Here is a 24,082-nt window from a genome sequence, read left to right on the forward strand (position 1 = left end):
TATTTTAATTCCTATCTGGCATCTGTGTGCATTCCCTAATTTGTTTCAAACTAATTAAGGGAAGAGATTGGTTTAGCCCTTCAGAGACACAACATGGCAACAGTATGCCCTGAATGATTTGGATTATGACTCAAGTGAGAGATGTTCTACTGGAGACAGTTATTATATGCTTTGCTTGGGATGCAGATGCCTTCCAGAACTTTTATTATTATTATGCCTGAAGCTATGTTTAAATAGAATTTTAACTTTTGTAAAACATGACACCTTTTAGGAGTTTGTCCCACTACTTGGTAATAGATTAATGTAATTTGGCCTTACATTTCCTAGGGCTTTCCATTCATTTTCTGGTTGTAGATACTAAGGGAGAATGTTTCTTTCCTCATTCCTGAAAATTTCTTCCAATTCAGAGGACTCAGTTTAGGGAACTCTTCTAGTTTACGGAACTCGGTGGCCGTGCTGGCCTCTCTGCATCCCATTTACCCTGCCCCAGAAATACAGAAGTTCCCACCTAAAAGCGGTTTCACTTTCGGAGCTTTCAATGACTTGCGGTCAGCACGGGTCTGGAGGAAGACGACCCTCCGTCTAACGAAACGTCGGCGGGTTAGGAGTAGCCTAACGCTACGTCACCACGCCTGTGTCATTCCCCTCCCATTGTCCCGTCACGCAGGACTTTTATTGTCCCGCATCAGTACAAGGGTGAGTACAGCGCAATGACACAGTTTGAGAGAGACTGCATTCAGGTAACTTATTATAGTAAATTGTTAAAATTGTCCTCTTTTATTATTAGTTATTACTGTTTACCTCTTATTGCACCTAATTTATAAATTGAACTTTATCGTAGGTATGTATTTATAGGAAAAAAACAGCATATACGTTGCCATACTATCCACAGTTTCAGGCATCCACTGAGGGTCTTCAAACGATCCCCTGTGTTAAAGGGGACTACTGTAACTTACGTAAATTTGGGACGGATCAATTGAGCATGCACACAGCTCAGCTCCCTTTCTTTTCTCTTATAATAAGGCTGTCTTCATGGAGCAGTTCTCTTCAGCTCCTCTGTGCTTTAAGTCTTATCTGCACTTATCCAGCAACGCCTGTGACTGGATAAGGTAAATCTGTCTAACACTGGGTTCAGTTAGCCAGCCAATTCAGCTCTTGTATTAAGCTGTGAAGTGGCCTTTGATAGCTCTATATGATCAAAGGATGATGTTTTGATTTGCTACCTGTTTTACTCCTTTTAGTTCTTTGTGTGTATTGGGCCTCCTCGATGTTCTGACAGTGGAGTGATGATTTTGGGGTTATGAGTGAGCTAATCTGTGGACATATTTGAGTATTTGCATAAAGTAAAAATTATTATTGTGGTATTTCTTAGCAACACCCAAGCATCACCAGCAGATAGCTATGCATCATTAAAGAGATCTTTATTATCCCCTGGAGGGATGATCGGACTGACAGGCTGTTCTGAGTGGAAAAGGGAATGTTAGAATGCAATTAGAAAATTCAGAAAAAGAAAAGGTGTTAATTTTTGCAATTGAGTCATGTTTTTGTTTATGTCCACTTGGTTTTCTCTGTTTTGCTTTTCTCCTTCACAGCTGAACTTAGTGATGCTTCAAGCCTCAGTCCACAGGAAGGACCCTGGATGTTCTGGATGCTCTGAATGGAATAGCCCCTTTCTTACGCTCCTCTTCTGGTAGGCACTGATACCTCACCTGGGCTTTCCTCTGTAAAAAGAGTTACAATTTGGGTGGGGGTCTGTTATGTTCTAAGACTTTGAATACATTATTTCATTTTATTGTCATGACAATGCTATAAAATAGATTTTGTTATTAACATTTTTACTGAAGAAGAAATTGAGATCCAGAGAAGTTATGTGACCACAAGACAGAAGAACAACTTGAAATTAAGTCTCTCAAATTACTACATCACACTTGGAGGATATGTAGGAGAAAGTAATCAGATAAATATTCATTATCTGACCTCTGCAGGTATGGGTTATGTGGGGAAACAAAAACTGTTATTAGTGTTCCCTAATGAACTGGTAGTAGAGTTTGCAATATTGGTCTGAAATTTCTTCAGATGTATAGACCTGGAGTAGCACTTTTGGATCCACAACATAAATTGTGCTGAAAGACTGTGTCACCATAAATATTGTCTAGAGGAAGGGCTTTGGTTTTCTTTTTGCTTAGTTCAGATCTTTTATGTTAAATACTACAATATCTATAGTATTTATTACATAACATAGCAGGGAGCATAGTGTTATGGATATTTTAGTAGGGTCACCTAAGGCAGTGGTAGTTGGGTATGGCAGACACTGATTTAAAAAATCTGAGCTGTCAAAGCAAATTCTTGAACTTATAGTCACATTTTAGCATTCAGGATATGGAAAAAGATAGACAGTGTTCACTGTCAACACAATTACATTTTGTTCCTGAGATGGAATTCTGTAAACATGTTTGCTTGCATGGATCTAAGAAAATATATTTCAGCCTTGAGGAATTTTTACTTTTTCCTGACCATCTCATTATTGTTTTCTCTGTTGTCTTAAGGAGGTCAGTCTTAAAGCTTTGTGTAGAATGATGTTTCCTGCTTTATTGCGCAGTACTGTACTTAAAGTATCAGCGTGAACCTGGTATTCTGAGCAGCAGGTTGGAGACTAGCTAAAGTGAATCTGCAGAGGGAAGTCAGGCAAGGACAACTGGCATAAATAAACCTGGCAGTTGGGCTTCTGTTGTATTTTATTGTATTAATAATTAATTAATTTTTTTCCCTGAAACAGCTCTATATCCTGGACTCATTAACTCTTATTAATTAAGCCTCTTATGGTATAAGACAGAGTTGAAAATAAAGGATGTTAGGCAACTAGCCCTCATTTGTGACTTTGTCAGAAATATTGGCTTCTAATACCTAGCACAGATCTGGCAGATGAGGTGCTCAAAAATATGTTGGCTAATTGAACATAATAATAAAAAAAAGACTTAAAAAGGAGACATTTTTAGTGCTTAAAAATATTTCGAGTAGTGAATATAATAATCCTGTATTCTTATTGAGTACATATGGGATTCCACACCTGTGCTAAAACTTTTGCAATATAATTGTGTTTAAAATAGACATAACTTTCAGCCAAAATTCCTTGCATGTGGTGCTACTGCAAACATTTGCCTTGCTTTATAAAGTAGGTGAGTTTCTAAAATTTAAAGAATGTGTTAAGGGGCGTCTGGGCGGCACAGCGGTTAAGCGTCTGCCTTCGGCTCAGGGTGTGATCCCGGCGTTCTGGGATCGAGCCCCACATCAGGCTCCTCTGCTATGAGCCTGCTTCTTCCTCTCCCACTCCCCCTGCTTGTGCTCCCTCTCTCGCTGGCTGTCTCTATCTCTGTCAAATAAATAAATAAAATCTTTAAAAAAAAAAAAAAAAAAAGAATGTGTTAAGCACATACCACAGGCCAGAATGAGTCTTCCCTCAAGCTTTGGTAAATACATGACAATGCTTTTATTCTTCCATTAAGTACGTGGTGACTCAAGCAAATTAAATGACTTACAAAAGTCACAGGTTGGTAAGAATTCACTCTGGATCTTTTTCCCAACCAAGCCATTGCTTTTGCTACTACACTCTACTGTGTATAATTGTAGTTTTTATATACATCTAGCCATTTTTCAAATGAGTGGGTGGACTTGAAAGAAAAGGATTTTTAAGTAAAATAGTCCTTTTAGGGACTTTTTTAGGGAATGCATTTAAAAATAATGTACATCATCCTTCTATCTCTTTTGTAAATTTGATTTTTGTATGTTAATTTAAGAAATATCTGTAGCAATATTATCAGTATTATTTTCAAAAAATATATTGCATGTATTTTTCATATTCAGTTTTTAATATGATACTTTATGCATACTATTTTATTTATTATAATAATCATCCATAAAATAGGTATATTACTCTTATTTACAAATGGGGAAATAAAGAACATTGATGTTAAATTACTTGTCCAAGGATATATAACTGTGGAATTGGAAAACTGTATGATTTTTTTAACCTAAATTTTCTCAAGGCTTATGGGTTCCTTGATCAGTTACAGAATTTTCTAGAGTAATATAAATATTGCCTAACTAAAACTTAAGTCACAATAATTGCCAAATTATTCTAACATTAGGGGGAAATATCACATTGTTTTAGATAGTCTCTTTTTGTCATTAAATATAACACTCTAACAATTTTGATTTTTCCAATAAAGAAACAATTTTACATGAAATTTGCAGCCTTTTAAACAGATATTGTCAATCATTCTCCAGGTTTCTTCAACCATTACAATTTAAGAATCAAATAGAACAGATAATTTTCTCAGATGACAGAAATACAGGAACATGCATAACATACATAACATTATCATTGTGACTTATTGCTGAACTTGTTGAGGAAAAGCATTTTTCTGATAAGTTCTTATAAGAATATTTACTTCTTTCACCAAACTCTTTACAAATGAGACTTGAGAGGTGGGTGACTAATATTCTGATTTTTTCAGCCTATCAAGGTATTGTTCTGAGGATTGCTTGATGCAGGAATTAAAATTGTTGTTATCCTTCAGGCGCATACCAGGTGTAGAGGTGATGTATCTTCTGCTGTCTAGTCTGCTTAGTGAGTGGTGTGGAGTGAGAAAGTTAATACATTAGCAACACAGGGTTTCAGTATGGATATTGCTTGATTGGCTATGCAGGCTGATACCATGCTTGAATAGCTATACAGAGAAGGGGGGGGCAGCTGGTATTGCAGAGACTGTGGTAAAGAAGGGGTGACCCAGAGTAGCTTGGGTAAACATGCCATCTTCCATTAGGATCCAGATACATAAACACTGCCATTTGCATACAAAATCTTATGTCTAATTATTTTCCCATATACTTTTGGTATATAATATATTGACCTGTTTTCTGTTGTAGGCAGATACCCCAGTTTACAAGTATATACACAGATATACTTGAATATATGAAAGTGAAATAACCATGGAGACAATATTCAGAATTCCAGAACTACCTCATTTTTCTTTATAAATTTTACTTATTATTTCAAAATATGTTTCAAAGTGATATAGGAGAGAACATTAGGGTTTGAAGCTGATGGCTAAGAAAGAATTCTCGAGACATATTTGGTGCAAAAAGGTGGTGTTATTAAAGCATGGGGACAGGACCTGTGGGCAGAAAGAGCTGCACTGGGATCATGAGGAGTGGCCCAATATATACTTTCAAATTGGGAGGGGGTTAGTGATAGCATAAGTCTCTGAGGAATTTTGGAAGCAAGGTTTCCACGACCTTGAGGGAGCCAGCTATTGTTGGGAAAAGGTCATTTCTTACCATGTAATAAAACCTGAGTCATGAGACCCTTCAGATGTATATCGGTGGGTCATATGCTTGGGGGATGATTGTCAACACGTATCTTGGGGGGGGTTTAGAGATAAAGGAAATTTCTAAAGGAATTTTTATATGTTAAAGTAGACTTACAGGATCCCGGGGGTCAGGGTAAGGTTGGCTTTTGCCCTTAGTAAAGTATTAACATCGTGGCAGTTGAGTCCCTAAAGGAATGTCACTCTGCCTATTTCAAGGACTTGTCAGTGGGCTGTGGGTAGTAAGGAAATTTAATAATTTTTCTTCTGCCTTTGTTTCCCACATCAAAAGGATGTTTGGTGTAAAAAGAATAAAAGGGTAAAGGAGTATATAAAATGAAAGCTTAAAGCTTCTCAAATCTTTCTGCTCAAACCAATCATAATTTCCAGAGGAAATGGCTTCTAGAATCATGGACTTTTAAGGAATTTTCCTATAAAATTTTTTGTTATTATTTTATCTGAATTTTTTCCTGTAAAAAGAGACAATGATATCTTTCCATAGGATTGTATCATATCAAAGCAATTGCTGTTTAGGAACAAAACAAAAAACAAAAACAAAACAATCTGTAACTTTGGACAAGTCTTGGTTTAGAATTCTTGGATCTTAAATTTATTAGGACTCTTTTGGCTGTGAGGAAAGAAAATTCAATTTATATTGTTAAAAAGGGATTTTTATTGACTTACAAAGTTGAAAAGTCCATGAGTAATGTGGCTGCAAGTTTACCTTACCTTGTGGGATCAAATGACAGCATTTTACTTCTCTCATTTATGTGGTCCTTTAGTACCACTTCTTCTTTGTTGGTTGCATTATCTGGTAGGTCTAGCCTCATGGTGACAAGAGGGCTGCAGGAACTCTCACATTGAATTCACTTAGTTTCAAATGTAGCAATGAAAAATATTCACTTCCAGAACTGAATCTTACTGGTTCTGATTGATCTGAATTGAGTCACATACCCGTTTGTATTAGTTCAGTAGGGCTGCTGTAAAAGACTGGGTGGCTTGAGTAACAGGAATTTATTTTCTCATATTTCTGGAAGCTAGAAGTGCAAGTTCAAGGTGTCAGCTGGTTTGGCTTCTTCTGAGGCCTCCCTCTTTGGCTTGCAATTGGCCACTTTTTCCTATGTGTCTTCCCATGGTTGTCTGTCTGTGTGTTTGTATTGTAATCTTCTCTTCAAATAAGAACACTAGTCATATTGGAATAGGAACCACCCTGTTGACCTCATTTAGCCTGATTTACTTCTTTAAAGGCCCTATTTCCAAATACAGTCACATTCTGAGTTACCGGGGGTTAGGATTTCAACATAGGAACTTGCTGAGGATGGAGGGTAGGACATAATTCAGCTCATAACACTATTCCTATATTACCACTGGCACATTCCTACAAAACCACATGCCCATCCTAGGTCATTTTGCCAAGAAAATACAGGTTAAGATTACAATGTCAGTGGTGAGATATTTTGGTAATAAATTAATAATAAAGAACTAGTAAAGGAGGAAAGACATTCTTGAATTGAACTTCACATTTTTACTTCAGGGGAAAGAAAAAGATTATCTTTCTTAAGAAAGAAAGAAGTAGTAGGTTCACCAAAACACTTTCTATAAAGAAAAATGGTAACCTGAGAATAGGATGTTAGTTCTTTTTTAAAAAAATATTTTAGTTATTTACCTGTGAGAGAGAGATAGAGAGAGAGAGAGCACAAGTGGTGGGGGGAAGGACAGAGGGAGAGGGAGAAACACTCCCTCTGACTGTGGAGCCCCATATGGGACTCAATCCCAGGACCCTAAGAGCATGACCTGAGCCAAAGGCTTAACCAACTGAGCCACCCAGGTGCCCAGGATGTTAGTTCTATTATCTGTCTTAAACTTTGAGTAACTGTACATTTTTGGCTAGGAAAAATGTGTAACAGACAATGTGGGGCTTTCTATAATAGGATATGGTCTCAATTTATCTCAATTTTTTAATACTGAGAAAAAAAGGGATTTTTTTTCTCCATAAAATGTTTTTACAACACCCTTGTACCCAGGAATAAATCCCACTTGATAGTGGTGAATGATTTTTTAAAATATATTGTTGGATTTGGCCTGCTAGTATTTTGTTGAGGATTTTTACATCTATGTTCATCAAAGATAATAGCATGTAGTTCCTTTGTGTGTGTGTGTGTGTGTGTGTGTGTGTGTGTGTGTGTGTGTGTGTGATGTCTTTATCTGGTTTTGGTATTAGGATAATGCTGGCTTCATAGAATTAATTTGGAACTTTTCCTTCCTTTTCTGTGTTTTGGAATAGCTTGAGAATAGGTATTAACTCTTCTTTAAATGTTTGGTAGAATTTGCCTGTTAAGCCATCTGGTTCTGGACTTCTGTTTTTTGGGAATTATTGACAGTTACTCATTCAATTTTTTTGGTTATCAGTATATACAAATTTTCTATTTCTTTCTGTTTCAATTTTGGTAGTCTATATGTTTCTAGGAATTTATTCATTTCTTCTAGGTTGTCCAGTTCGTTGGCATATAGTTTTTCATAATATTTGATTATAATTGTTTGTATTTCTGTGCTGTTATTTTGCCTCCCTCATTTGTGATTTTGAGTCCTTTCTTTTTTTTTCTTGATAAGTCTTAGCCAGAGATTTTTAATATTTCTTTCATCCTGAGGATGAGAATTCATCCTCAGTTCTTTCCATATTGAGAAACCCATAATCCAATAAGGATATAATATTTCTAGTAATATAATGTAATTAATAGAGTTGCCATAAAAATTTATATACCCTATAATGTCTACCTTTTTTTACAGTCCCCATGAACCCACAAAGAAAATCTCAGTATCTCTCAATAAATTCCAGAAAGTAGAAAGTAAAAAATTTAGTGAATTTCTGAATTTCTGAATGTAAACTAGTAAAACCAGATATACCTAGCAAAATGAAAACAAATGAAACAATAGCTTTTATTTAACCAGCTGTTGGGTCAAATAGAAAATAAAAGTACTACATACAACAGCTTAAGGAAAACAAAATAAAAAAAATTAAGCACTCGGTGTAGGACATTGAATGAATACATCCAAGAAAAGCAAAAAAAAAAAAAAAGTGAATTCATGAAGGTAAAAGCATAAATTAAACCATAAATTAGAAATAGAAAAAAATAGAATTGATATAAGGAGGTTTAAACGATAGTAACAAAACCCATTCCAATAGGTAACTTTTTACTTATCTTCATCAAAGTGTAGCTGAGAAGAGATGAAAGCACAAATAGATAGATTTAAGGGTGAGAAGAAGGAATGATTCACCAGTACAGAAATAATTAATAGAGCTACAAAAAATAGTTTTCAAAAATCTATGCTAATAAATATGAAAAACTCCTTGAATGGATGATTTTCCAGAAAATATGTTACCCAAATTAATACCTAAAGGGATAGAAAAATATAAACATCTAATAAGCATGAAGGAAATTAGTTGTCAAAGAACCAGTACCTTCATCTCCATCTATTTTTGAAGACAAGAACTTTTCATGTCTACAGTGTTCTGACAGCAATATTAATTATTTATAATACTGAAAAAATGACTTCCAATCATCCTGAGATTATATTTATACATTGTCTAAATACTCTGGGGTATGTGTTTTCGGTTTTAGATATTTTAATTAGTTTAAAACATTTATTTACTTATTTTTGACTGATGCATTTTTCCCCTGCTGAGTGTAGAGCATTGCTATGCAAACCTTCGTAAGCCAAAATGGTGTAAAGTAAAAAAAGCAATTACCATTAATTTATATGGAAAAATTTTTGAACATTCCCAGGCCCCCAAAATAACCTCTCTTAGGCTTTTCTGATACCTTAGGACCAATTTTGTTAACAGTTGCATGAAATAAATCCAGATAAAACACAGATGCTCACACAGTTCAAAGCTATGGCCACTTGATGCTGAGAAGCTGAGGGTATAGTTCGCGAGAAAGGTGCTTGGCAGGACCACTCCTGCTATTCCTGGTGTACATTGCCACTGTAACAGCTCTGCTACAAAACAAGCACGGAACGCTATTTTTGCTTTTTGCCTTTTTTCGTAAAAGTGAAAATTCTCTTTGGATTTCTTTTGGTTAACAAAAACAGGTACTACTAATATAGGTCTTTTGTAAAAGTGAAGTGGTATACTGTGAACTTTTGAAAAATGGGGTGGGGGGATACCTGTATCCTCTTGTCTATTTGGAATTCAATGTCTGCTTTGACTGAAATTGTTCTTATAAAATCTAGAATCACCTTGTTAGGGGAAGTCTTATCATTCAATTCTCTCCATTTCCGAATTAGGAAATATATCCATAGAGGTGATGCAATTTTCTTTATCATGGTCATCTAGCAAGCTAGTGGTAGAACAAGCACTAGAAAAAAATGGATTACCTGACCAGAGTAGAAAATGTAGAAAAAAGTTCCTTTGCCAGGTATTGGGTGAAGGGAATTAGATATAATTATCTTTACTCTTTTAAGTACTTTAACCTTAGTTAACAATATAAAGTACTTGCAGGTTCTCATTGCTTACATATGAACTCAGTTTAAGGCTAGCAGAGCAATGAAGCAAATTTGTAAAACTATTTTAAAAACTTCCTGAGTTAGTAAAAATATATTCTGAAGAGGTTTTCTTCAAAATTAGAGCTGAGAGTAACAGATGTTTCACAAATTGCAGTTTTTGTGGATGTACAAGAATTTGAAAGTGGTCCCCAAAGGTTACTAAGAGCCTCACTATGAATGAAAAAAATGGAATCAACAGTGCAAAGCCTGGGTAAGCAATAATGTCACATCCTGACATTACACACCATCAAAGCTGCAGAGAAAAAGCAAGCTGGGCAGCAACAGCTGTATTTCCAAATGGTGAAAATGTTAAAATGTTGCAGAGATCAGGGGAAGTTATTTATATTCACTGGAAAGGTACACTGATAAGGTGGGTTTCATTTAATTAATATTTTACAAGAGCAAGTCCTTCAAGATTTAGAGATCATGTGAATGAGGGCATGAACTTCCTGTTTTTTCTTTTCTCTTTTGACAAAGACTGCTTTTAAACCTGGGCCAGAGGTCTTATGAAGGTCAGCCTTTGGTTACATACTCAATCACTCCACAGACCTGGAAGAATGTGAAATTGCCTTGTAAATTCTGTGAGGGCAGGGATTTCTGTTTGTTTTGCTCGCTGTTATAACCCTGTACCCATAATAGTGCCTGCAACATAGTTCAATCAATATTCATTAAATAAGTAAACACATTATTTCTCTAAGAATATTTCTCCCTTATATTTCATTTAGTTCTTATCATCTCTTGCCTGGGTTGTCATAGGAGCCTTCAATCTAGTTTCCTTGACTATGATCTTATCCCTATTTCTCATCAGTGTTTCAATCTACAGCCAGATGTAAAATGTACTTCTGATCTTGTTATTATATAGTCTAAAAGTCTTCAAAAGTTAGCCATCAACTGCAGGATCAAGTTAAAGATTTTTAAGGTGGTATATGAGGTCCTCCATGATCTGACTTAAGTCCTCTCCAAGTGCATATCTCAGTGCTGGCTGCCTCATACTTTATGTTCTAATAACCACAAATTGCCTTATTCTCTACACATACCAGAAGATTCTTCCATTTTCTTTGTGTGTTACTTCTGCTAGGAATGTCTCAACTTCCCACTCACCTTTAAGATTCAGCAAAGGAGCACTAATCTACCCTTCTCCCTTACCTTCTGGCTCGATTATTTGCCCAGTTCAGCATGTCTCATACACTAGGAATATGGCTATCATAGAACTTTCCACACTGCTCTGTGATAGTCTGTTTATGAACCTATCTCACCCTCAAAACAGTGAGCTTCTCCAGGGTGAGGACAAGTTCTCACCCATTTTTAGATCAATAAATGGTAGTTAGCAGAGGTGCCTTGAACAATAAATGGTAGTTAGCAGACTCCATAAATTTGTCGAGTTACTTTGTAGATATAAAAGGAAAAAAAGAATCTCGTGACTCTGGGGGAGCATGCCCAAGATGGGAAGAGAATACATATTTTATTTTTTTTTGTTTTATGCAAAAGATTCTGTGCAAAGAACCAGGAAACATATCTTACCTAATTTAAAAAAAAATCAAAACTAAAAGAAACTGGTTCTATCTCCTTATCCCCACAAAGAAGGAGAAACTGATTGCAGGCTGGGAGAAAGAAATGAAAGCAGCCTGGTGGAGAAAATTACCCTGGGTAGGGAGCAGGAAGAAGGTAGATGACCTATTCTAATCAGAATGTGATGAAGATGATATATCTCTCTGCTTCATAATTTAAATGCTCCCTGTGTGTAAAGTGGTTCTGTGACTCTCACTTAGAGACCTCATCTATTATGGACCAGAGGGAATGTCTGGTAGAAATAACTTGGGGATCTGTTCTTGACATCTAAGCATTCTTTCTGCTTCCCCTGAGACTTTTGTTAGCTTGAATCCTTTACAGCATGTAAATGAGCTTGCTACTTGGCAATATTTGAATTTGTGTGATCTCTGTTTTTGCTCAGCTCATGGACATTTCTGGTTGCCTTCCAAGTATTCACTGTCTTCTTTATTACTTACAGAACCCTAATTTCGTACACATCCTTGTAGAGTAGTGGATGTATAACAGAGGTCTAGCCGATGAAATAGAAGCAGATATCTTTGGATGGGGCCTCTAGAAAGTTCTTTTAAAAGTAGACTTGGCTGGCTTGTCCCTTTAGCTTTCTCATTTTCTCACTTTCTTTCTTTCTTTTTTTTCTTCTTCTATTTAAAAACATTTGCTCTTCCTGCCTGGACATGGAAGATCCATGTTATGAGCATGAGGGGAAGGGACACATGTTAAAAGTGTTGTGTTGTTAAAAGGTAGAAGAGCTTGGGGGCACTGATAGACACTTGTTTTGGAGACAAAGTATTCCCTACGTTTCTCATTTTGTGGGGAAAAATGTTACTCTTTTGCCTCATTGTAGTTAAGACATTGATATTCATGAAGCAGGATCTATTCTTAACTGGTAACAATCTCTTAATGTCATTAGAGAGAAGTTCTAGAGTAGATGACTTTTAAGTGTTGGGGAATACTCTGTCTTTTGATTGGGGAATGTGAGGCCAGAAGTTTCAGATTGATGGCTTAGGGCTGTAACAATGAAAATAAAGTTGCTTTTCATCATAAATAAGAAAAGTAGGAGTTTGGGAGTGAGACGAGGATGTGTGAGGAGATTAGAGAACGAGAAAGAAGAGGGGATACAGGGAAGGGCCAGATGCAGAGAAGGATCTTAAGGCAACATGGTGGCAAGCCTGGATCATGAGGGTGAGGGCACTTCCCCTCCCCAGCAAAAAAAAAAAAAAAAGAAAAAAGAAAAAAGAAAAGAAAACTCCCTGTAGACAGCAATGAAGAGGGGCCTTGGAAACAGAAACAGCTAATATTAAATTTTGCATCATTGTTTTTTCTATGCTTAGCTTCCTTTCTGTTAACCTAACAATTTTAGCAAAATTCTCTGTTCTCTTGGGACTAACTGAAGAGGGCAAATGTCTACCCTGGCTGAGCTATACAGGAAGTGAATAGGTTCCATGGGAGGCAAATCATCATGAGGAGGCAATCGAACCTTCAGGTAAAGCAGGAAATCAGAAAAAGGCAAATATTGGTGCAATGCAATTCCTTAATAATCCTCTAAGGAAAAGTTGGGGTTCTTCAATCCTCTAAGAAAAGTTGGGGTTCTTCAGCCCTCTAGGCAGTATTTGAAGGAAGACTTATTGAGACACTAAAGGAGGAAGTTATGACTCTAAAATGTTGGAGGACTTGGGAACATGCAGGTGGTTAACACTTGGGTTTCATAGAAGAAAAGTGGCACACTTTCCCTTGAGCTTTTCTAGGATGCACTAATCTTCAGAACAGATGCTTGCATTTAGGCAAGTGAGCACCATGGGAAAGGATTTTTTTGGTAACTTTCACAGAATGTTTCTAAAGCTGCTAAATTGAAAATCTGTCCTGCATTATTTTGCTTAACTCCAGGGACCATGTTTATAGAAGAGCTAATCCATCTTTTCCCCATGAGAGTTCTGTTGACGTTATAGAAAAGGTGAGTAACACTACCCTTGGGTATGTTTGCTCATTTATGGTGGTCTCTGAAGTATAATGCCAGGAAAACTTATAGATTATTTTTAAAAGTATGACTGTTAGCTTATTATATTGGATGGAGGTCATTTTTTTCCCCAACGAAGAGTCCTAGCTGATGAAAGAGTCAGCTCAGGAGCAGTATCATTATTGCTGTTATACCTTATCTGCATTCTAATTAACATATTTCTGCATAATATCCACTTATGCAAACTCATTTATTGAAACTCCAAAACAATTTAGCTCTCTATAAAATCTTTGGGACTATTGTGGTATAAACTTCGCTGTTTTCATTTCACCATCTGTATATTTGTACCTCTTTCAGTTTGGGTTCAGTGAAGAAATAAAATGTTCTCTTAAGAATTTCAGGCATAGGCAAACGGCAGGAAATTAGAGCTTATGAAGTTATTTGGTTGGGCTGAAGTTGTTTGGAGGAGTGAAGTTCAGAGGGCTTCCACTCGATATTTGACATTTTAGGGCACTTACATAAATCTAAATATGGATAGTATTTTAGATGATATTGTAAGTTATTAACATTTTAGGTGTGATGATGGCCTATAGTTACGTAAAACATGCATGTTGAAGTCCAGAATGAAGTGTTAGGTCTACAATTTATTTTCAAGTGGTTTTGCAAAATAAATCTCTCTCACACACACACACACACACACACACACACACAAGGCAAATGTGGTAAATCTAGAAGTGTAAATGGGTGTTCTTTGTACTGTTCTTTCAAATTTTATGAAGATCTGAAATTTCTAACAATTGGAAAAAGGAAAAAATTCTGTCATTCATTAAACTGACCTTGTTAACAGAGCAGGTGCTATTAGTGCCAGTCTCTGAATGCTCAGGATGGCTTCTGTACAGACCAGTACCACTGACTGTCATAAGGGACCTGGGGTAGCAGCCTCTAGGGAAGGATGGTTCACCGCATCATAACTTGTTGGATGAGGCACTCAACATGTTAGTACTGATCAAACTTGAGATGTATGTTAATAAGAACCATATGTCATTGAACTTAATGAAGTATTTTTTTTTTAAAGATTTTATTTATTTATTCGACAGAGATAGAGACAGCCAGTGAGAGAGGGAACACAAGCAGGGGGAGTGGGAGAGGGAGAAGCAGGCTCATAGCAGAAGAGCCTGACGTGGGACTCGATCCCATAACGCCGGGATCACGCCCTGAGCCGAAGGCAGATGCTTAACCGCTGTGCCACCCAGGCGCCCCTTAATGAAGTATTTTTAAATGCATCATAAGTTTATATATAACCAAGAAAGAAAAAATTTGTTAATATTGTATAATGCTTTCAAATGGTAATTTAAGGAAGGATCCCAATACAAGAGATGTTAAAATACGAAAACAAGCATGAGTCCTAGAATCAATTAAAGTACAATATTCCCCCAGGAAATGGGTGATTATGTCAGAATATCAGTGTAATTCCATCTAGATCTGGTCATTGTCCTATATATTGCACCTCTGAGCAAAAAATATTAAGAATTTTAATAATGATTCAACCATAAGGTCTCCTGCCAGGGGCACACACATGGTTGGAACTATTAGTCTTAGACGTAGTGGAGCAAAATGGTAGGGATGGATTGTGTAGAAGGAAGGAGGTTTTGACTGCTGTCATGCATTTGGATCCTGTGCCATTGGGCCACTAATGTTCCCAGTTTTGGGATATAGATAAGAGTTTCTTTTCTAAATCATAATAGATAATACAGGTGAGGAATAATAAAAACAAAAAAACCCTTTAACTACAACCAAACACTGCACAGAGTAAAATCACAGAAAAAAGTCAAATTAAAAAAACAAAAAAACCCTTCCCTTAAAAATAGCATCTGGTCCCTGAAAGCACTAAGACCTGGTGGTAGATCATATTGTTCAAGATATTTTCTGCCTCTTTCCATGGGAGGATTATACGTCTTTTCTCTGTTAGACTCAGGAGTGGCCATGGGACTGGCATTGGCCAATGAAATGGGTGGGAATGCCATGTGTCACTTTGTGCATAGGTTTTGTAAGTGAGTTCATCGTCAGTTGTGTTCTCTCTCTTTCATTGGCCTGAGACCCAACTTTAATAAGAAATAGACCTTATTTTTTAAAATCTTTGAGTTTTTGGAGACGTCAATGCAGGAAACTTCGTTAGGCTGACTATTACTTCGACTAAGAAAAATTTGATATCAGAAAAATAATGCACACAGTCACATAACAAGGACAATGTCTAATAACAGCCCAAAGAAATTTGTTGTAGATTAGAATTGCTAGGACTAAGTATTTTTGACAAAAGTATATCTGCAAAATTTGTCATTTCTTTCCAAATCAGAGCAGCTAAGTTATAAGATAGCCATAAAATAATGTTTATTCACTACATACTTGGGGTTTCTTAGTAAAACAGATGATCATCATTAAAAAGCCACTTAATGGAAACCAGTATTAATGTTGAGGTAGTAAAATAACAAAAATCATCATTTATTTAGCATTTGTTATGTGCCATACACCATTCTGTGCTCTTTATACATGTAAGCTCATCTACCCTCGTGGTAATTCTATAAGTTAGGCATTTTATCAATGAGGAAATTAAAGTCCCAAGAGATTAACTAGTGAGCCCACTGTCATACATTTAGTAATGTTAGAACTAGGGTTAAAATTGGAGGAACCTCTCCTCTGACTAGCATACTTAACCCCAGGGAGGTAGTTTAGTTGCAAGTAATGTGTAATGTGGGGCACATAACCTGTAACCTGGGGAGTTTGCAGTTGTGACCATGTCAGTTATGGTAGAAATGTCATTGCTTGGAATGTAAAAGATTTAAAAAAATAGTAGTTCATGGGAAACAGTATTACTCAGGGGGTAATTATCTTTTTCTTCTTTTCCACACTCAATTGAAATATATATTGAAAGGCCCTGATGTCATTTTTAAATTATCTGGCTTCTGGATGTTGTTCTCTGATAAACATTTGACAGCTTGAGTAGAGATGTTCCATTATAAATATCCAAATAGCTCGGAAATTGGGTCCATTATGACCTCATTTGAACAGCATATACCTTCCTTCAAAGATCAACAACGGAATAAATGTCAGACGCTGAATACCTGTTAGATCTTTAGCATGGTTGACTTGGCATTCTTATTTGAAATTGGTGCTTGTTTTGTCTTTTTAAAGATATTTTAATTTATATAGTCTGCCACATCTGGCCTGTCAAGTCCTTGGCTCTGGATTTATATGACCCAGTTCAAGTCTCAATTTCAGTCATTCTGAGGATGACTTTCAATTCTTACGGGTGCCCAGTTATTCCTCAGTTTTTGCAATAATCCAGGCTGTTTTAAAAAGAGCTGGCCTCAGGCCACCTGGGTGTGTCAGTAGGTTAAGCATCTGATTCTTGATTTCGGTTTAAGTCGTGATCTCAGGGTCATGATTATCAGGGTCGTGAGATGGAAATCAACAGGCTTCATGCCCAGTGCAGAGCCTGGTTAGGGTTCTCTCTCCGTCTCCCTCTACTCTCAATCTCTCTCTCTCAAAAAAAAAAAAAAAAAAAAAAAAGGAGCAGGCCTCTGTAGACTGGGAACTAAAGATTCTTTTTGTATATGAAATGTCAATCTCATTTGCTCTTGAACTAGCTGAACATTGTTGATTGGCAGTTATTCTCCATGCTCTTGAAACTAACCAACTTCCTTCTTCCCTTCCTCCCTCTTTTCCTCCTCCTCCTCCTCTTTCTGTCCCTCCCAACCTCTTTAAAATCTTTTTTTGTTTGTGGAACCAGTGGTGTGCTGGTAAGTGTTTAATAACTGGCTTTCTTTTTCTTTTTTTCTTTCTTTCTTTCTTTCTTTCTTTCTTTCTTTCTTTCTTTCTAACAACTGGCTTTCTGAAAGATAGAGATGAAAGTTCAGTTTGTACTGTGTGCAAATTTCTGGGTATAAATACTTCCATCATGGACAACTTTATGTTACTAACATAATGTAATTAATCATGGAGTTGGGAAGAGGTGTGTCCAGTTGGCTCTCCTGAAGTGGTAGGAACTAGCACCAGCACAACACTGCGCAATTCAGATTTCTTCATTTTCATGATGGTATTTTTACTGGCATAATTTCTTACATGTATTCAAAGAAATAAATTAGAATATCCATTTTGAAAAATTAATGAACACTGAGAGGTTCCTCTTTCTCAATTCATAAAATGTAAGGAAAAGACTATATTTAATTTATAATTTTTGACTAAAAAATTATAAATTAAAATGTTTGAATAGGCAAATAAATTCATAAAGTTCAGAATTAAAAATAATGTAAGAAAGTGTAAATTGAGTAAAATACTTAAATTTAAGTTTCTGATCATTAAAAAGAACCACAAATTTTGTAGTGAAGGCAGACTATCTTAATTTTACCTAAAAGTTTTGGTGAAAATTTATTCTGTATTCTTAAATAAAGTGGGAATGGCAGACTGATGTTTTCTAATTTTATATGAGCTCTCAAGGATTCCCGATCATCTCATAATCTCTATTTTATGACCTTTCAGTTCATTCATTGTAAGTCCTTCCAAAACTTTGTTGCAAATTCTATACAGCTGTGTTATTTCAATCTTCTATTTCCTCCAATTCTTTGAGAAAAATTACTTACAGTAAATCCAAGATCACATATATCTTCTTCCAAAATCAAACAGGCTGAAAGTTTTATGTTAAACTTCTTCAGAATAAGGTTGCAAAATAATTTTCAACCTTTCTCTCCTAAATATGGCCAAACTGGACCATCTCCTGCCCTTTCCTGCCCCATGTGTAATTTATTTTTTTTTCCTTTTGAGTAGTCTCCATCCCCCATTTCTCTAATGCCTTTTGGTTGCAATCCTGTTGAAAGTAAGAATGCCATTTCCACCCCAATCTGGTTATTGGGAAATTAAGAAAATAATCATAATAATCTATGTTCTTACTTTTTATATAATTGTATAAATATGTATTTTTTAATATTAATTAAGGATTTGTAAAAATTAATCATCTTGTCCTCAGCAAGGAAGAACCTAATCATTAGGCAAAATTCCTTTGACTTTCAAATCTCTACCTTGTAAGAGTAGTTCCGGTTGCTTTCAAGAGCCATTTCCATATTAAAATTCACGTATGGATAGAAACAGTTAAATTATTCATTAAGGGTAATTTTCTCAGAAGATATAAAGTTGCTAAATTAAAAGCAAGTCTCACAATGGAAATGTTATCATAGCATTAACTCTGGCATAGATAAGTTAAACTTAATGTCCATTTTCTGAAATATTGATTAGTACATCAATGAAAATTCCATTAGGGCATTATAAAGTGGTTAATAAACTCATTTGATCTCCATTTTTCTCCTCAGGAAGGAGTGGATATATTAAAACTCAGGTTTTTTCCTTCATTTTGCCAAATTTTCAGTCAATTTTCACAGAGTGCCGCTTTAAAGATATTCCCAATGTGGTAGATTTACTTTAATGGATTTCTGAGTAAAGTGGAATCAATGGAAGACTTTGCTGCTTGTACTGTTTTCTTCTATAGCTAAAAGCCATATTTTGTTTTTACAGCAGAATTGCCTTTGAACAATGTCATTAGATACCCCTTAGTGGAAGTAACTACCTTTAATAGGAGTTTAATGAAATTAGATTTTATAGTTATAGAAATCTTATGATTTGTTTTTGTTTTCAGATCTTAAGAACATCACAGTATTATATCTGGAAGAAAGTGCCTAGGCATTCTGGTTCAATTTTCCCCTCAGTATTGGGAAGGTTTTTAGTACTTCTGATAGATGGCTCTCAATTTTGTGCTTAAACTTGTCTACTAGTGAAGGACGGTTTACTTCCTGAAGTGGTCTCTTTGAAATTTTTAGCTACCTGAATGTGTTATTATACTTAAAACAATGCAGTATAAACTCTGTTCTTTTTCCCAGTGACTGCCCTTCAAATATCTTAGTGCTTTTTTTTTGTTTTTGTTTTTCCTTTTTACCTCTCATTTCCAGACCATAATCATCCTGGTCTCATTGTTTTGGATGACTCTTTGTGGAAGTGAGACTCAGCCAGCTATAACATTCCGTGTGTCATCTGGTCAATAGGGAGACCATGGGATTATTATGGGATTATTATCTTCCTTGATCATGATCCTCTGTCACATAGTAGTTGATCAATTATCATTGAACCATTATCATGGTTCTATTTTTTAGTAGTTCTGTGGCTATTTATTGAATTTGAGTTCAATTAAACTTCAAGGAGAATTTTACATTATTGGTGTCCATATTATGGATCATTGGAATGAGAATTCAAGAATTAACCAAATCCTTCTATTCATTTTTACATTTATTTAAATTTTGATTCTGACAGATTCTTTCCAAATTTGTCATCTTTAAATTTGATATACATGTTTTATAAATAAATTCCAACACTGTTGATAAAATTTTTGAGAAATTAGTTCTATAGATTTGAATTTATTGAAATTGGCTTTTATGGATCTTTTTAAAAATTTACTTCCTTTACTTGAGGTTCATCTCCCTGTTCTGTGGAAGCAGATGGTTGGGTGGTTAAGAGCACAGGCTCTTTGTCATTCTGCCTTGGTTTGGAGTCTGGTTTCAGCAGTAATTAGCTATGTGATCTTTACAAGTTACCTAACCTCTCTGTGACTTTGTTTTTTCATGAAAAATAACTGGAAAAAAATGGGAATGATAACTGTACCTAGCTCAGAGAATTCTTATAAGGTAATACATGTAATACATGTAAATGACTTCTAATAATTTCGGGCACTCCATCCATTTTACTCTTTTTAAAATTTATTTATTTAAATTAAAGTATAATTAACATATAGTGTTATATTAGTTTTACTCTTATTAATTCTTCTTGATGCCGGAAGATGTGAAATGAACAATATTGCTTTCCTTCTTTTGTCTTTAGATCATTTTCCCCAACCAGCAAGTCCATTTTATCCTTCTTTTTCTTTTTGAACATAGATTTTAAAAATATAATTATGTCCATGTATTATGGAACATCAGTAGTCCTCAAGATAGCCTAAGATGTTTTGCTGCCAGTTAATTTACTCCCAATTTATAGGAAACATATTCTAAAGTGATGTGTTGAGTTCTTTACTTTGAATTTTTCTTCTACCTTAAAATTCCTCCGTGCAGTAAACTTTTTCTGGGACTTCAATCTAAAGAAATAAGGATAAAGCAGGAAAACAAAGTGTGCATGAAAATATTCAAGGTAGCATTATTTATAATGAAAATAAAACAACTTAAATGTTCAAAAATAGGAAAATGTCTAAGTGATGTCTATATATCTGTTATATTATATAGCCATTTAAATTGTAATAAGTTACTAATGAATTATTATAAATTATTAATTTATATTAATAGTGAAGAAGTTTACATTAACATGGATGAATGCCTCTATCTTAAGAAGAAAGAGAAAAATGGGTTATAAATTTGTTTTTACAGAAAAATCACACCTATGCAAAGTAAACAAACTAACTCAGAATTATGCATAGAAAAAATTTTAAAAAGTAACTGTGAGAGGTTAATACAGATTTTATTTAGCTAAAGGGACTAGTAGCCATAGTAGTGAGTATTGGTGGTAGTATACCAAATACATGCCAAAATAGTAGTCATTAATAACTAATAGCAACATATTTTGTTCTGAAAGCACCCATTTGTGGTAATATGTGTGCTACAATATAACAATATTTTCTGCTAGCCAAGTTTTTTTTTTTTTTGGTATGTTGGTATTGAATGTAATCATATTCCATTTGTTCTGCAAAAAGGCATCCTATTCCATAGAGTTCCATGGCTTCCAGGTGCTTGGCCTAATAAAACAATTTTGAGACATGCTTGTTTCATAAGGACTACAGCAATTTACTTTTTTGGTTAGCCGGGTCATGTGGAGAGAGGATCATGGAGCTTTTATCTTCTCACAGTGGGAAGAATGGAATTTCACTCCTGATTATTAAAGACCATCTGATGTAGTAACATCATAATCACTTACATTTTATTCAGAACTTATGATGTTCCAGACACAATGGTTACAAAAGCTATAACAACTTTAACCTTTACAATGATGCTGTGAGGCGAGCACTGTTATTTCTTCCCCATTTTACAGCTGAGGAAATGGAGGCACAGAGAAGTCAAATAACTGCTAAAGTTTGCAAGCACAGATGTGTTTGAGTTGGCTGAGAATCTTAACCCTGGCACTAAGTTGTTCTGACTTTCCTGTAATATCACATTGCCTAAAATCAGAATAAGTGTCAAAATTGCAACTCTTTTTTTTTGTTTCCTTTATTGCTTACATTATGAAAACATTATCTGTGGTAGCCAAAATTTAATAAGTAAATTTTGTCATTTTATCAAAAGAGAGTCCTCTATAAAGAAATAGATGTTTCTGAGTTTTTCCAGGAAATAGCAAGAACAGAGTGATTTGCAAAAAGAAGTTTATATCAATAAATTCAGCAATCTTTGGTATATTCTATATTTTCTTTCTGTGTAGATATATGAATCTATATTAATCTACTATTATAAAATGACAGGTTAAAGGCTAGTACCTGCCATTTAAACTCTGTCCTTTCTTGATTGCAAGGTAATTCATTAAAACATTCTGCTTAGAGCCAACTTGTAGTGGACACTGTGTTAGATTTGTGTGTGCTGTGATGAATAGCACAGTATCTTTAACCTCAAGGAACTTATAGTCATACATATAGACATACACATTTGATCAACATTCACCCAATCATGTAGCAGGATCCTGATGTCGTGTCATGTATTAAAACTTGCAGTGACAAATAAGGCACAGTTTCTGGTCTCAAGGAGTTCTAAATAATTAGAATACAATATGATGAGTACCAATGAATTACATATAAATTATCTGGTAGTACTGAGAATGGATTAAGAAGGCTTTAGAGAGGCGATGATACTAAAATTGTCTTAAAGATGAGTAGGAGCCTACCATGTAGACAAATTGGAAATACCATACAAGAAAGACAAATTAGCAGGAGCAGAGGCATAGTTATATAGGAGAACTTGGGGATGTTACAGGAATGTGAGTGGTTTAAATGTGTCTAGACTATAAGAATTGAAATAATAAAATAGAATACACATATTTTTTAATTGTTTTATTTTATTTTCATCATGATAAGTGTACTCTTTAATCCCCTTACTTATTCCCATACCTATTCCCCTATCTGTCCATCCACCTCCCCACCGGTAACCATCAGTTTGTTCTCTATTAGTAAGAGTCTGTTTCTTGGTTTGTCTCTCTCTCTCTCTCTCCCTCTTTCTCTTTCTCTCTTTTTTCTTTGTTCATTTGTTTTGTTTCTTAAATTCCACATATGAGTGAAATCATATGGTATTTGTCTTTCTCTGACTTATTTCACTTTGCATTGTACTCTAGTTCCATCCACGTTGTTGCAAATGGTAAGATTTCATTCTTTTTTAGACTATAAGAATATTTTGAGAGAATAGTAGAGAATGAGACTGAAATACTAGGGAAGGCTCATATCATGCCTAACCCTCATTTTTTTTCTTGTAATAGCATATTGTACCCTAACTATATGTCAAGTATATATATAAAGACACAGAATGTCTTCTTCATGCTGTGGGGATAGTGACACTAAATTATTTTTTGAAATTTGTGCCCTTGAAGATGAGTCTGCTTATGTGTAGGAGCATATAATTTTAATTTGGTCTTTCAAAGATTTGAGTGATTTGAGAAAAAACACAGAAACCATTCAGAGATTGTTGTGCTGTATTTATAAGAAAAAATGGGAAAATTACCTAGAATATTTGATATTTATATTTATGAAAGAAGAATAAAATTCTATGTCTGGAGAACATGCTGATCAGGTAAAGAGATTTTATTACAACTTTAAACAGCCACAATAATTAAATATTTTCCTTAGGTATCATTTGTTATTTTGGTTTTCTTTCCCACCATCCCTGGCCTTGCTTTTTAGATTATTAAAATCACTTGCATCTGTTATGATCTCAAGCCATGGTTCTTTTTATAGCTGACATTTTGAATTTATTTGTAATCTCATTTGCTGTTTTACTTGCATTTTGTTTTTCTTATTATCAAACAACCTATTTCTTATTTGCAAGTCTACAGCCTCCTCTCTACCAAGATCTAGTTTGCATTTTTTATGTTCCTAAAAGAAACAGAATCTGCTAAGAATAAAAAAATATTCAAAGTTGAATCGAGTTCAGCTGTTCAGTGCTTTTTGAGTTACTACCTTTTCAACTCCAGGAAACTTCTGAGTTAAAAGGTGGCTTTGGGAACAAGTTAAGACGGTTTTGCCGATCTTTTATTCTCAAGAGAAATTTCTTCACAGTACAGCCACTCAGAATGAGGTTTGGAATACTGTAGATTTATCTTTTTTGGAACATCTTTCTGCATCTGAAATATTTTGAGGATGTCAGTAGGCATTTAATAAGTACTGAATAATAGTACTAATAAGTACTAAATAATAGATGCATGAAAATATTTTTCGATTATTTACCTACTAAGTTTCTCTGTGATATTTCACACTCCCCATAGACTGAAGAAGCCTACCCTCGGTTGGATCTTTCTTCTACCTAGAGCATAACTAGATTCTTCCAATTTGCTTCTAATTCACTATGGGACATTTGCAGGGATATCGTTTGGTGAGTTTTCTTCTTCCATTCAT

The 24,082-nt window shown here is 35.1% G+C and overlaps 1 long non-coding RNA gene across 1 annotated transcript; it reads left to right on the forward strand.

Annotated features, from left to right (window-relative positions):
• Positions 1-657: 657 nt before the first annotated feature.
• Positions 658-24,053, forward strand: LOC117796789. The gene is made up of 3 exons (XR_004621453.1): positions 658-740; positions 1,593-1,690; positions 23,953-24,053. It is a non-coding gene; the product is annotated as an uncharacterized LOC117796789 (long non-coding RNA).
• Positions 24,054-24,082: the final 29 nt, after the last annotated feature.

This window comes from Ailuropoda melanoleuca, chromosome 16 (genome assembly GCF_002007445.2).
Source record: "Ailuropoda melanoleuca isolate Jingjing chromosome 16, ASM200744v2, whole genome shotgun sequence".
NCBI lineage: Eukaryota > Metazoa > Chordata > Mammalia > Carnivora > Ursidae > Ailuropoda > Ailuropoda melanoleuca.